The sequence below is a fragment of the Ovis canadensis genome, chromosome 12, assembly GCF_042477335.2.
Source record: "Ovis canadensis isolate MfBH-ARS-UI-01 breed Bighorn chromosome 12, ARS-UI_OviCan_v2, whole genome shotgun sequence".
Lineage (NCBI taxonomy): Eukaryota > Metazoa > Chordata > Mammalia > Artiodactyla > Bovidae > Ovis > Ovis canadensis.
In genome coordinates this window covers 62,255,656-62,270,571 of record NC_091256.1, presented here as the reverse complement: position 1 = coordinate 62,270,571, position 14,916 = coordinate 62,255,656, and the positions used below count along the sequence as shown (strand labels likewise).

The 14,916-nt window shown below is 37.4% G+C and overlaps 1 protein-coding gene across 3 annotated transcripts in view; it reads left to right on the top strand.

The window, feature by feature from the left end:
• The window catches only part of SPEN (spen family transcriptional repressor), an 87,905-nt gene that overhangs the window by 10,117 nt on the left and 62,872 nt on the right, over positions 1-14,916 (top strand). The gene's annotated exons all lie outside the window — the stretch shown is intronic.

Sequence of the window (14,916 nt, the reverse complement as noted above, 5' to 3'; positions counted from 1 at the left end):
AAAGGCTTATCTTGTATTTTCCCTCCCCCAGTCCTGGAATCAACCATTTGTCCAGGAAACTCTTGGTTCTTTTCATGAGGGATGATATTTAGAAACCAAGATCTGGGTGCAAGTTTACTCACTGGTACAGAGATAAGAGGATGTGTATTGTGTGTGTATATGCATACTACCTCTTCATTGACTACACTAAAGCTTATGACTGTGTAGATCACAAGCTGGAAAATTTTTAAAGAGATGGAAATACCAGATGATCTTACTTGTCTCCTGAGAAACCTGTTTGTGGGTCAAGAAGCAGCAGTTAGAACCTTACACAGAACAACTGACCTGTTCAAAATTGGGAAAGGGGTATGAGAAGGCTGTATATTGTCACCCTGCTTATTTAACTTCTGTGCAGAGTATATCATGCAGAATGGCAGGCTGGATGAATCACAAGCTGGAATCAAGATTGCAGGGAGAAGAGTTAGCAATCTCAGATATGCAGATGATACCACTCTAATGGCAAAAAGTGAAGAGGAACTAAAGAGCCTCTTGATGAAGGTGAAAGAGGAGAGTGAAAAGGCTGGCTTAAAATCCAACATTCAAAAAACTAAGATCATGGCATCTGGTCCCATCACTTCATGGCAAATAGATGGGGAAAAAATGGAAGCAGTCACAGATGTTATTTTCTTGGGCTCCAGAATCACTGTGGACAGTGACTACAGCCATGAAATTAAAAGATGCTCGCTCCTTGGAAAGGTATGACAAACCTAGACCACTCAATCCTAAAGGAAGTCAACTCTGAATATTCATTAGAAGGACTGATGCTGACGCTGAAGCTCCAATACTTCGGCCAACTGATATGAAGAGATGACTCACTGAAAAAGACTGATGCTGGGAAAGATTGAAGGCAAAAGAAGAGGGTGGCAGAGGATGAGATGTTATCACTGACTCAATGGATGTGAATCTGAGCAAACTCCAGAAGATAGTGAAGGACAGGGAAGCCTGATGTGCTGCAGTCCATAGGGTCACAAAGAGTTGGACACGACTTGGCAACTGAGCACCACCACCACCAAAATGTATGCATATATATACACTACATGTACCACTATATCATATATTTAAAAGCTATGTTCGCACATGTTTCAATACATGAGGATTCTTTCTGAACTCCCCATTTCCATGTTTATAAACTGCTTCTCAGACAGTGAGAAACCCGACTGTTGTTATTCTCAAAATATTTGCTTCTTTACCTAGTCATGTTCTCAGTGTAGCTAGTATCCCAGCCACTCTGCCTCATCTACGTTTGGGCTCCTCACCCCTGCTGCCGCTGCATCAGATCCCCTCCCTCTTGCCTATTCTCTTTGAAAACCGACACTGGGGGAAGGTAGAAGGCAAGGCAAGGAAGGTGGAGCTGGAAATTACTTGAATGTTTTTGTCTTCAATTTTTTACCTTATAGGAGACAACTTGTGGATGGATGAATCACCTGCCTCTGGTGCCATTTGTAGGCAGATTTAGAGCAACCTCACTTTTTAAACTGTTGGTTTTGATTCTACTTCCCCACTGACTTTATGACATGAGGTTAATCACAGGATCAATATGAACTGTATTATATGCTTAGTCATTCAGAAGAGGGAGTGGTAAGGAGCTTGTTTTTTAGGAGTAACATTAGGTCCCATCACTGTTCCATGTATTTGGGTGTTAGTCATTCACTTTATGTGATATCTCAGCAAATTTTGCCCTTGCTCTATTTCCCCCAAACCTTACTGACCTCAACCTTATTTCTTTTTTTTGTTTTAACTTAAATTTTTAAAAATTAATTTTAAATTAGTAAATTTTAATTAATTTAATTTCTTAATTGAAGTATAACTGACATAACCTTATATTGATTTCAGGTATACAACATAATAAAGTGATATTTGTATATACTGCAAAATGATTACCGTTGGTTAACATTCCTCATCATACATAGTTATAAAAACTGTTTTTTTTTTTCTCGTGATGAGGGCTTTTAATATTTACTCTCATAGGAACTTTCACAATGCAAATACAGTATTAACTACAGTCACTGGCTATACGTTATGTCCCTGTGACATTCACTTTATTACTGGAAGTTTGTATCTTTTGAGCCCTTTTGTTCCACCCATCTCCACACTCACCAAGCGCTGATCTTTTTTCTGTATCAATAAACTTTTTTTCTTTTAAAGAATTCCCATGTAAAGGAGATCAAATGGTACTTGTCTTTCTCTGACTTAATTCACTTAGTATTCTGCCCTCAAGGTTTACTCATTCTGTTCCAAATGTCAAGATTTCCTTGTCTGTAGCTGAATAGTATTCCATTCTGCATGTGTGTACATACATACACAGCCCACATGTCACATTTTCTTTATCCATCCATTGATCTGTGGATGCAGATTGTTTCCATATCTTGGCTTTTGGTAATAAATGAATATTGCAGTGAACATGAGGGTGCACATATCTTTTCAAGTTAGTGTTTTTATTTTCCTTGGATATATACCCAGAAGTGGAATTGCTGTCATATGGTAATTATATTGTTAACTTTTTGGTGAACCTCCATACTGCTTTCCATAGTGGTGGCACTCAACTTTCTTTTTCCCTCTCCCTGTATACTACTATTTGTCCCTGTCCAAAGAATTGCTTAATAAATTAAGAACTGTATTCCTTTGCACAAGCCCTACAATGTGTATAGTTGGTACTCAAGTTTGTAATTGCTTTAAGAATCCTTTTTTTTTAAACTCAGGCTCTAAATAAAATACATAAGATTTATTTTAAAAATTTTGTTGAGGTATAATTTGCATACAATAAAATGTACCTGCTTCAAGTGTTGAGTTTGTTGAATTTTGAGTAATGTAGGCATCCTTGTAATCACCACCACTACCACAGTCAAGATACTACATTTATTTACTTATTGATGGACATTAGACTATTTAAATTTTTTTTAATCTGTAAGTTTTAATCTTTCTTTATAGCTTAATTTGTTGGAAATCAGGTTGACTGTAGTTTCTCACAGCATGTGTTTTTGTGTTTTGCTGATTACATTTTTGTCCTGTGGTATACATTAACATCACTTTTTGTCCTCTCTGTTTCCTGTAAGTTCAAAAGGGCCTATTTTTGAATATTTGATAACTGTGTTTCAATATAATTGGTTTCCTTGTAATTCATGCATTTTATTTTCCTTATGACCCCATGGACTGTAGCCTGCCAGGCTGTTCTGTCCATGGAATTTCCAGGGAAGAATACTGAAGTGGGTTGCCATTTCCTTTTCCAGGAGATCTTCCCAACTCAGGAATCAAACCCAAGTCTCTTGCATTGTCAGGTGGATTCTTTACCACTGAGCCTTTAATTTAATAATATTCTGAGAAAGGGTTTATGGGTTTCACAAGACTGTCAAAGCAGTCCAGGGAAAAAAGTTTAAGAAACATTGGTTTAGGCAAATCATTAGGTTAAGAGTAGAATGCTAGCAGTATATTTAAGTACTGATTTTAGCCTTGACCTAAAAAGGTTGAGGTTAAAAAGTTAATCACTGAAAAACTTTGACTTGAAAATAAAATGAAGTAGTGTCCTTTGAATAGCTTGATTTTTCCCCCTCTTTTTCCTCATTGTAAACTTAGATTAGAACTGCTCTTTTTCTTGTGGGAATTTTTTTTCTGTTTTTTTCATCCTCCTCTCTCCCCCATTTATCCTAAAAATCATGGAATCTTTAGGTTTTTAGGATTATTCCTTTTAGTCAGCTTTAATTCTTTTAATGACGTGAATTTCAAGCACATCCAATGTTAGAATTAAATGCCATATTAGATATTGATTTCTGTTATATAGATGGGTCTAGCCTTAAAGAAAACAAGATTTGTAAAAATCTCAATTTATGGAGTGTCTTTAATTCAGTTAGTATGTGATATTGTATATAAAACAAGACAGGGAATTCCCTGGTATTCCACTGGTTAGAACTCCATGCTTTCACTGCCTAAGGCCTGGGTTCAGTCCCTCATTGGTGAACTAAGATCCTGTAAGCCATGTGGTGCAGCAAAAAAGGACAAAATAGGAAACTTAACTCTTCAGTAACACATTTATTATCTAAAGTGGGTACATTTATTTTCTCCAACAAATTAAATGGGTTGGATTTTGAGATTTCTGAGGTCTTCTTAGTTTAGAAAATCTTGTTCTAGGGCAAACTATGAAAATGTTAGAACTGGTAAAGGGTCTTTATTGCCATGGATAAATGTTTAATGACAAGACAAGGTATAAAATGGGACATGTAACATGATCTCTATCAGTCAGTTCAGTTGTGTTGCTCAGTCATGTCCGACTCTTCGCGACCCCACGGACTGCAGCATGCCAGGCCTCCCTGTCCATCACCAGCTCCTGGAGTTCACTCAAACTCTTGTCCGTTGAGTCACTGATGCCATCCAGCCATCTCATCCTCTTGTCGTCCCCTTCTCCTCCTACCTTCAATCTTTCGCAGCGTCAGGGTCTTTTCCAATGAGTCAGTGTTTCACATCAGGTGGCCAAAGTATTGGAGTTTCACCTTCAGCATCAGTCCTTCTAATGAATTCAGGACTGATTTCTTTTAGGTTGGACAGGTTGGATCTCCTTGCAGTCCAAGGGACTCTCAAGAGTCTTCTCCAACACCACAGTTCAAAAGCATCACTTCTTCAGGGCTCAGCTTTCTTTATAGTCCAACTCTCACATTCATACATGACTACTGCAAAAAACATAGCTTTGACTAGATGGATCTTTGTTGGCAAAGTAATGTCTCTGCTTTTTAATATGCTGTCTAGGTTGGGCATAACTTTTCTTCCGAGGAGCAAGTGTCTTTTAATTTCATGGCTGCAATCACCATCTGCAGTGATTTTGGAGCCCAAGAAAATAAAGTCTGTCACCGTTTCCACTGTTTCTCCATCTATTTCCCATGAAGTGATGGGATCAGATGCCATGATCTTAGTTTTCTGAATGTTGAGCTTTAAGCCAACTTTTCCACTCTCCTCTTGTCACTTTCAAGAGGCTCTTTAGTTTCTCTTCACTTTCTGCCATAAGGGTGGTGTCATCTGCATATCTGAGGTTATTGATATTTTTCCCAGCAATCTTGATTCCAGCTTGTGTTTCATCCAGCCCAGCATTTCTCATGATGTACTCTGCATGTAAGTTAAATAAACAGGGTGACAGTATATAGCCTTGATGTACTCCTTTCCCTGTTTAAAACCAGTCTATTGTTCCATGTCCAGTTCTAACTGTTGCTTCCTGACCTGCATACAGATTTCTCAAGAGGCAGGTCAGATGGTCTGGTATCCCCATCTCTTTCAGAATTTTCCAGAGTTTGTTGTGGTCCACACAGTCAAAGGCTTTGGTGTAGTCGATAAAGCCGAAGTAGATGTTTTTCTGAAACTCTCTTGCTTTTTCCATGATCCAGCGGATGTTGGCAATTTGATCTCTGGTTCCTCTCTGTCTTTCCTAAATCCAGCTTGAACATCAGGAAGTTCATGGTTCACGTATTGCTGAAGCCTGGCTTGGAGAACTTTCAGCATTACTTTACTAGCATGTGAGATGAGTGCAATTGTGCGGTAGTTTGAGCATTCTTTGGCATTGCCTTTCTTTGGGATTGGAATGAAAACTGACCTTTTCCAGTCCTGTGGTCACTGCTGAATTTTCCAAATTTTTGCCATATTTTCAAACCTGCTGGCAGATTTACTGGCATGATCTCTATGGGGCCGATGAAAATCTGTACATGTAACTCTCTCGTGTATATGCTCACTGTGTCAACTTTTGATACAAATGGTGTTTTGATAACTGAAAACTTAAAGTGAGAGATGAACAAGTATAAAATTAAAAGCTCTTGCAAGCCAAAGAAAAAGAAAATCTGGTTCTGCCTGTCATTCTTCATAATGAATAAGAGTCACTGGAATGCTGTGACGATTTAAAAAAAATACATATTAATGATTAGTTGGATAATAAAAGAGCTTATTATCTCTAAATATTGTGTATCCATCATGTAAAACATAGGCATATCAGTTCTTTTCAAGTGAATCATTCTGCTAAATAGCTAAGCTTATCAATCAAAAATAGCCTTTCTTAGGTCCAAATTTAAGTGGTCTTTGTAAAGTTTCAAACAGTTTTAAATTATATTGCAGTTAATTTTTTAAAATAGTGTATATGTCTTATTATGCTATTCTAAGGTATATAAGAATATAGTCTTAATTTTTCTTGTCACTTATAGCACCCCATTTTATTTTACTTTTTAATGAACTAACCCTTTCCATGGTGGTTTTTGACACAGATTATTCCATTTCAGTATAAGTTTGCTTTGCCAATGTAAAAGTAAATATATAAAAGGAACTTGATTCACAACTTGGGGTCTCACAGGGTTGTGACATTAGATTTCCTTTGTGTTGATCTTATTGGAAATTTGATGGTAAAACATTTTTGCTTATAAGAAAAATCTTTTTAGTTCTAAAGATGATAAACTAAAGTGTTGACTGAATAAGTTTGCATGTTAATATTTTTGGGAATGATTGGATAGAGACTGGTGACTTAATAATTTAATGGATTTAATTTTGTGCAAGTTGTTTTTTCATTGGGAAGCATGATTATTTAAAAGTTTATAAATCATTGGAATTAAGTAGAAAAATCCAAATGCCTTTTAAGATTAGAGTGGTACATTTCTTTAATCTGGAAATACAGGTAGTCTTTAAAGATTTTACAAAACAACAATGGTGGATAAAAAGAATATGAAATTTGTGTATATTATAAAAAGATCACATTTCTATCTTGATTTTATTCTACTTAAGCAACCAAATATTATGAAACTAGGATAGAAATGTAATCAAGTGAAATATTAGAAGAAATTTATGAATTTCTCAAAGTCTTTTTTAAACTGTTATTTTGTTACTACTACGAAGTAAGCCATAGATTAGAAGTTAATTTCCTTTTCAGGGACTGTACTGTAATAGTCCTATTAAACCAGGTAGGAAGCACATTTTCAAAGAGACCTTGGCATTTATCCCCCTTCCTTCCTTTCTTCCTTCTCTGTCCTCCTTCCCTGAGGTCTTCATTGCTGCATGTGGGCTTTCTCTAGTTGCCTTGAGCTGGGGGCGGGGAGGGGGGGTACTCTTTGTTTGTTTTCTTTAGTGCGGGCTTCTCCCTGCAGTGGCTTCTCTGGTTGCAAACACAGGCTGCAGGCACCCGACCTGTGGGCTCCAGGGCCGAGGCTTCAGTTGCTGTGGTGCACTGGCTTAGCTGCCCTGAGACATATGGGATCCTCCTGGACCAGGGATTGAACCCATGTCCCTTGCATTAGCAGGCAGATTCTTAACCACTGTACTACCAGGAAAGTCTAAGTGAGTATTTTTGATTTCCAGTATTATGTTAGGAAAGGAAATTCTGACTTATGCTACAACATGGATGAACCTTGAAGACATTACGCTAGGTGAAGTAAGTCACAAAAGAACAAACACTGTATGTGTCTGCTGCTGCTGCTAAGTCGCTTCAGTCGTGTCCGACTCTGTGCGACCCCGTAGATGACAGTCCACCAGGCTTTGCCGTCCCTGGGATTCTCCAGGCAAGAACACTGGAGTGGGTTGCCATTTCCTTCTCCAATTCGTGAAAGTGAAAAGTGAAAGTGAAGTCGCTCAGTTGTGTCCGACTCTTCGTGACCCCATGGACTGTAGCCTACCAGGCTTTTTCCGTCCATGGGATTTTCCAGGCAAGAGTACTGGAGTGGGATGCCATCGCCTTCTCCGCTGTATGCGTCTACTTACATTAACTACCTGGAGCAGTCAAATTCATAGAGACAAAGTGAAATGGTGGTTCCATTTTTTTTTAATTGTTATAAGCAGTACTGCTTACACAGAAATCTTGTACACTGAGACGTGCAATTATACATGAATGAAAAATTCCTGTGAATGAAATTTCTGGGGATGTGTGCTTAGTTCTAAATTTCTTTTTTCATTTATTTTTGACTGGGTCACAGGGCACGCGAAATCTTAGTTCATTGACCAGGGATCAAATTTGCACCCCTGTGTTAGAAGCACAGAGTCCTAACCACTAGGTTAGTCTAGGAGTGTCTCGTTAATAAAGACACTATCAGATTGTCTTCCTTAGACGTTTATCTAATTTATACTCTTGCAGACAGTGTTATGAAAGTATTATTTTCTTAGACTTTCACTGTTATCTAGATATTAATATTTAGATTTTTGTGTTACATGGTACTCTTTTTGGATTTTTGGGATTTTGAGTGAAACTGTTAAAGAATTTCCTGTTTAGGTATTTTGCCAATTTTTTTGGGGGGGAGCTTTTGTCTCCTTTGATTTGCAGAAGTTTGTATGTTTAGGAAATCACTTATTTCTCATTTGCAGGTATTTTTCCCCATTTGTCTTTTGACTGCATTTGCAATTTAGGAGCTATAATCTTTACATGGTTTAATTTATATGGTCTTTTTCCTTTATGACATAGGTATTTTATGTCATGCTGAGAGTCTGTAGAAGACTGTACAACAAACTATTAATTATTTATTTTTGGCAGAGAGAACACAAATCAGTAAGCTGTTACAAATCATTCTCCACCCCCTTCTTTTTCCACAACTCCCCCATTCCTCCAAGTAGAGCAACATTTTAGAATATTAGCTTTTCCTAAAAATGAGGCTGGGAGCCTGTAGTTGACTTTGCTGGATGTAGGGATTCTGTGTCTGTTTTTGCCATCTTTAGTTATTATTTGTACAGTTCGTACTCCAAAGATAGGGTGTGATTAAAGGGGAATATGTTAATTTTTTAAGAATAGCTTATAGATATGTTTTCGGAGAAGGCAATGGCACCCCACTCCAGTACTCTTGCCTGGAAAATCCCATGGATGGAGGAGCCTGGTGTGCTGCAGTCCATGGGATCACGACTGAGCGACTTCACTTTCACTTTTCACTTTCCTGCATTGGAGAAGGAAATGGCAACCCACTCCAGTGTTCTTTCCTGGAGAATCCCAGGGACAGGGCAGCCTGGTGGGCTGCTGTCTATGGGGTCGCACAGAGTCAGACACGACTGAAGCAACTTAGCAGTAGCAGCAGCAGCATAGATATGTTTTATACATTTATACTGAAAGAATTCGGTATTGCTGTGAAATGAAGATAGGTTTTGCTTGTCATCTGATGGGTTTCTTATCTTCCCAGGCAGGCATGCCTGAAATAGAAAATGTCTTCGATGTGTGCCCATTTACAGAAAATGTGGCCTTCAGTTGATTTATTGAATAGGCCAAAAAGTTCGTTCGGGTATTCTGAAAACCCCAAATGAATAAAAACTTTTTGGCAACCCAATATATTGAGGGTAACGTAGACGCTAAAGGAGACGTAAATTCTGATGTATTAAAAGACAGTGACAGGGGCTTCCCTGGGAGTCCAGTGGTTAAGAATCCACCTTGCAATGCAGGGAACACCGGTTTGATCCTTGGTTGTAGAATATCCCACATGCCCTGGGGCAACTGAGTCCATGAGCCACAACTGCCGAGTCCATAGGCAGTAACTACTGACCCCTGTGCGCTGTAGAACCCGTGGTCCGCAACAGCAGAAGCCTCCACAATGAGAAGCCTGTGCTCTACAACTACAGAAAGCCCGTGCATGGCATTGTAGACTCATCACAGCCAAAAATACATACATACATACATACATATACACGTAAACAGTGAAGAAAAGGCAGTAACAGGTACTATTTTGTGTCTTTTTCTTTTAATAGCAGTTTTAATGAGAAATAATTCATATAGCATAAAATTCTTCCCCTGAAGGTTTACAGTTCATTTGTTTTTTGGAATAATTGCAGAGTTGTACCGCCATCACCACTGATATCAGAATTTTTTTTTTTGATATCAGAATATTTTTATCATTCTGGAGCGAAACCTATTAGCAGTCATTCCCCATTCTTTCTTTTCCCCAACTTCTGGCATCCACTGATCTGTTTTCTACTTCTGTGTTTGCCTATTTCGGACCTTTCACATATGAAATCATACGCTATGTGATTGGCTTCTTTTACTTAGTATACTATCTTCGAGATTCATCCATTGTTGTAGCATGTTTTAGGTCTTCATTCCTTTTTATTGCCAAATGACATTCTACTGAATGGACATACCACATTTTAAAAACTCCACTCAGCAATTGAACTTTTTTTTTGGCTATTATGAATAATGATATTGTGACATTTCTGTGTTTTTATGTGGACATTTTCAGTTCATATCTAGGAGAAGAATTACTGAATTATATTGTTCTAAGTTGAACATTTTCAGGAACTTCCAAATTGATTTCCAAAGCGACTGTACCATTTTGTAATTTCACCAGCAATGCCTTAGGGTTTAGAAATCTTTGGAAAATCTTAGAAATCTTCTTGTCCTAATCACTTGTTATTGTCTGTCATTTTTATTTTCACCACTGTAGTGAGTATGAAGTGGTATCTCACTATGGTTTTGGTTCTTATTGTCCTAAAGTCTGATGTTGTTAAGTGAATTTTTGTGTTTATTGGCTGTTTACCTTTTGGGGAGAAATTGTCTATATATCCTTTGCCTATTTTTAAATTGCAATATATCTTTTTCACTATTGAGTTGTAAGAGCTATCAGCTAAATAATTTGCAAATATTTTCTCTTTTCTGGGCTTATATCATTTTTTCATCCTTTGGACAGAGTAAAACTATTAGCTTGTAATTTGTGATTGTCATGCTAACAATTTAAATTTATCTTTGTCATTCTAGATAATTGTTAAAACAGGTTCATCCTTTGGTTTTTAACTTATTTAAATTGATAATGAGACATATGACATATTAAAATATCAACATCTTATTTGGTTATGTCCAAATTGCAGGAGTTTTGCAATCTAAATATATAATTCTGAGCTACATACTACATTTAATGTGTTGATGTATGGGGAGTATCAGTAATTGTAAATGATGTAGCTTTAATGTCCATCTCCACTATGTTGAGGACCAGAAATAGCTGTGATTTATTTGAAAAGATTGAGATTGTACACTTAAATGGCTAAATAGCTAATTTTATGTTACATTTTATTGCAATGAAAGTTTAAAAAAATTTGACCTGTGACCATGTAGGAAAATTGTGGCCAGCTCCAGTTTAAATGCTGTTGGGAACCCCTGGAGGAGGGCATGGCAACCCACTCTAGTATTCTTGTGTGGAGAATCCCATGGACAGAGGAGCCTGGCATAGGTTCCATAGGCTTGCACAGAGTCAGACATGACTGAATTGACTTAGCACACACACACATATGCATTTAAATTTCTAGCGGATTCTGCATTTTGGTATTCTTGAAGTATTTGTAGTCACTGGTATAGGAAATAAAGGTCTAACACAGAGGGGAAACCAGTCTTTTGGTCTAAATATAGGATCAAGTCATTGATTTATAAATTTTGTAATTCCTTCATAAAATTTTTTTTACTATTAAAGGTTTCTGTAAGTGTTGATGTTACAGCATTGTTACAGATAGCTTGGTGGTTGTGATGGATATATTTATAACCCAACTGTTTGAGTTTGGAAGAGGAGTGATTTTGAATATTTTAATAATGTAAAAAAATTGTCATTTAGTTGCAAAGTTTTGTCTGACTGTTTAGCAACCCGATAGACTGAGCCACCAGGAAAGCCCATAAATAGATGTTTAAGGGGGACCAAGGAAAAGTGAGGTGAAGTCGCTCAGTCCTTCCTGACTCTTTTCGACCCTATGGACTGTAGCCCACCAGACACCTCCATCCGTGGGATTTTCCAGGCCAGAGTGCTTGAGTGGGTTGCTATTTCTTTCTCCAGGGATCTTCCTGACCCAGGGATCGAACCCGGGTGTCTCACTTTGTAGGCAGATGCTTTTACCATCTGAGCCTCCAGGGAAGCCATCACAGTAAATGTGGCATTATTTAGGGTTATTTTAAAACTCTCTCTTAAAAACTTATAAGACCTATAGTGTATGTTGATAAATTTAATATTTTTTGATGGTGAATATTTTTGACCAAATAGAAACCAATGTAATATTTTTTGATTTGTGTTTTTGAAAACAAACCTTTTAGATTTTATATACTACAACTGGTAGCAATCAAATACGATTTCTCAAGTTTATGTTCTCATTTTTAAAAAGTTTAGGTTCTCTTGATTCTTTAAAAGCTACAAGTGAATTAACTTATTACTACAAGCAGTGACGATGTAACTTAAAAAATTTTGTGCGTATTACTGGAGACTCCTTGATAGATTCTCTGAAAACCTATAGCTAAGGCTTGATATTTTTTTTAAAAAAAATATTATCTAATTGTGATTTTATTATTTTTGTTCTTTTTTCTTTTTTAATTAGTAAATGTTAGATAAATGTTTCATCTTGAACACGTGAGGACTACTTGAGTACTATAGGAAATGCGTTGTTTTGAAAAGAGACAAAACCAGGAAATCACATTTACATTTTGTTTTTGTTGTTCAGTTGCTAAGTTGTGTCTGACTCTTTGCGATCCCATGGACAACAGCATGCCACGCTTCCCTGTCCTTCACTATCTTCCAAAGTTTGCTCAAACTCATATCCATTGAGTCAGTGATGCCATTCAACCATCTCACCTGTCACCTCTTTCTCCTCCTGCCCTCAATCTTTCCCAGCATCAGGGTCTTTTCCAGTGAGTCAGCACCGCATCAGGTTGCCAAAGTATTCAAGCTTCAGCGTCAGTTCTTCCAGTGAATATTCAGGGTTGATTTCCTTTGGATTGACTTGCTTGATCTCCTTGCTGTGCAAGGAACTCTCATGAGTCTTTTCCAGCACCACAGTTCAAAAGCATCAATGCTTTGGTGCTTAGCCTTCTTTATGGTCCATCTATCACATCTGTACATGCTGAGTTTTTATGAATATGAAGAGTTAAGCAGTTTTTTTCTTTTTTAAAGATTTGGGTGTTTATAGTCTGCTCAGTGTAAAAGAGTACTGTAATAGCTGATGAAGTTCTTTGTTAAATTTGGAGACAAATTTGTATTTTGTTTCCAGAGTGTATCCCCCTTATATAACAATGATGGGGACTGTGAGCCCACCATTTTGATGAAGGGGGCCCATTTGGCTTTGTTTTACATGCATAATCTGTGCATTGAGTATTTGGTCCCTCTTTTCAGTATTGCATTTAGCTCTTTGTTACTCAAAATTTAAGCTTAAATATTTGTTTTTCCTGTCGTAGTTTGGCTGAGTTTTTTTGACGGAGAGTTGGCTGATACTTCCGTCTTCTCTCTTTCTTCTTTCTAATAGAATAAACCTTTGTGCTCTTGGGCTGAAGTGATAAGTTGTGTATGTGTGTGCATGTTAAAATATACAAAATACAAAATTTATTATTTTAACCATTTGACGTGTACGGTTGGTGACATTAAGTGCATTCACAGGGAAGTCCCCGGTGGTCCAGTGGTTGGATTTGGTGCTTTTACTGCCAGGGTCCAGGTTCTATCCCTGGTTGGGGAACTAATCCTGGAAGCTGCTTGGCACAGCCAAAAAAAGTGTACTCACAATGTTATGTAACCATTAGCACTATCTATTTCTAGAATTTTTTCATCCCATACAAAATTCCATTCTGTACCATTAAGCAGTATCTACCCAACCCTTATTCTACTTTGTCTTCATGAATTTGTCCATTCCAGATACCTCATATAAGTGGAATCATAAATTAATTGTCCTTTTGTGTCTGGCTTATTTCATTTAGTATGATGTTTTCAAGGTTTATCCATGTTCTAACACATATCAAGACTTCATTTCTTTTTATGTCTTAATATAATATTCCATTTTATGTATATACCACATTTCATTTTATTCATTCATCCATTGATGGACACGGGTTGTTTCCATCTTTTGGTGTTTGTGAATAATGACATTGGTGCACATATACCAACATTGGTACATATGAGGGCTTCACTCATAGCTCAGTTGGTAAAGAATCTGCCTGCGATGCAGGAGACCCTGGTTCAATTCCTGGGTTGGGAAGATCCGCTGGAGAAGGGATAGGCTACCCACTCCAGTATTCTTGGGCTTCCCTTGTGGCTCAGCTGATAAAGAATCTGCCTGCAGTGAGGGAGACCTGGGTTCGATCCCTGGGTTGGGAAGATCCCCTGAAGAAGGAAAAGGCTACCCACTCCAGTATTCTGGCCTGGAGAATTCCATGTACTAAGTCCGTGGGGTCGCAAAGAGTCGGGCACGACCTGAGCGACTTTCACCTTCACCTTCACCAACATTGGTGCTCAAATAGTTGAGCCTTAGTTTTCAGTTGTCTTGGGTATATACCTAGGAAGTGCTGGGTCATATAATAATTCTTTGCTTAACTTTTGGAGAAAATGCTAGTTTCCCACAGTGGCTGTACCATTTTACAGTCCCAGCAGCTATGCAGGAGGTTTCAGATTTCTCCATATCCTTGCCAATACTTGTTCTGTTCTGTTCTTTTCTAATAGCCAAACTAGTGGGTATGAATTGAGTGGTATTTTATTGTGGTTTTGATTTGTATTTCCCTAATGACTAATGATTTTGAGCATCTTTTTCTGTACTTGTCTGCCATCTGTATATCGTCTTTGGAGAAGTGTCTTCTCCAATTTTTAAAAAATGAGTTAAGATTTCTTAGATTCTTGATACAAGTCATTTGTCAGATACATTTGAAGGTATTTTTTTAATTTTATATTTCTGTTTCTATAATTTTGTTCCCCAAATTTAAAAGATCCTTTCATCGATTAATTTATCCCACGTAATTTCGTTACATCTAGTTCAGTTGCGTGATGAAACTGGATTTTAGGATTATGTTTCCCTTGTGAGATGTAACAACTTAAATCATACTGGAGAATATAAATGAAACGTTCTGCTTTCTGATAATATCAGCTTCTTCAGGGGAAGTGTAAAATTACGATCTTGGATTGTCAGCATGTAAGAGTGTTATATTTAAAAGTGCTGTGCCTGCCTTTTTACAATGACAAA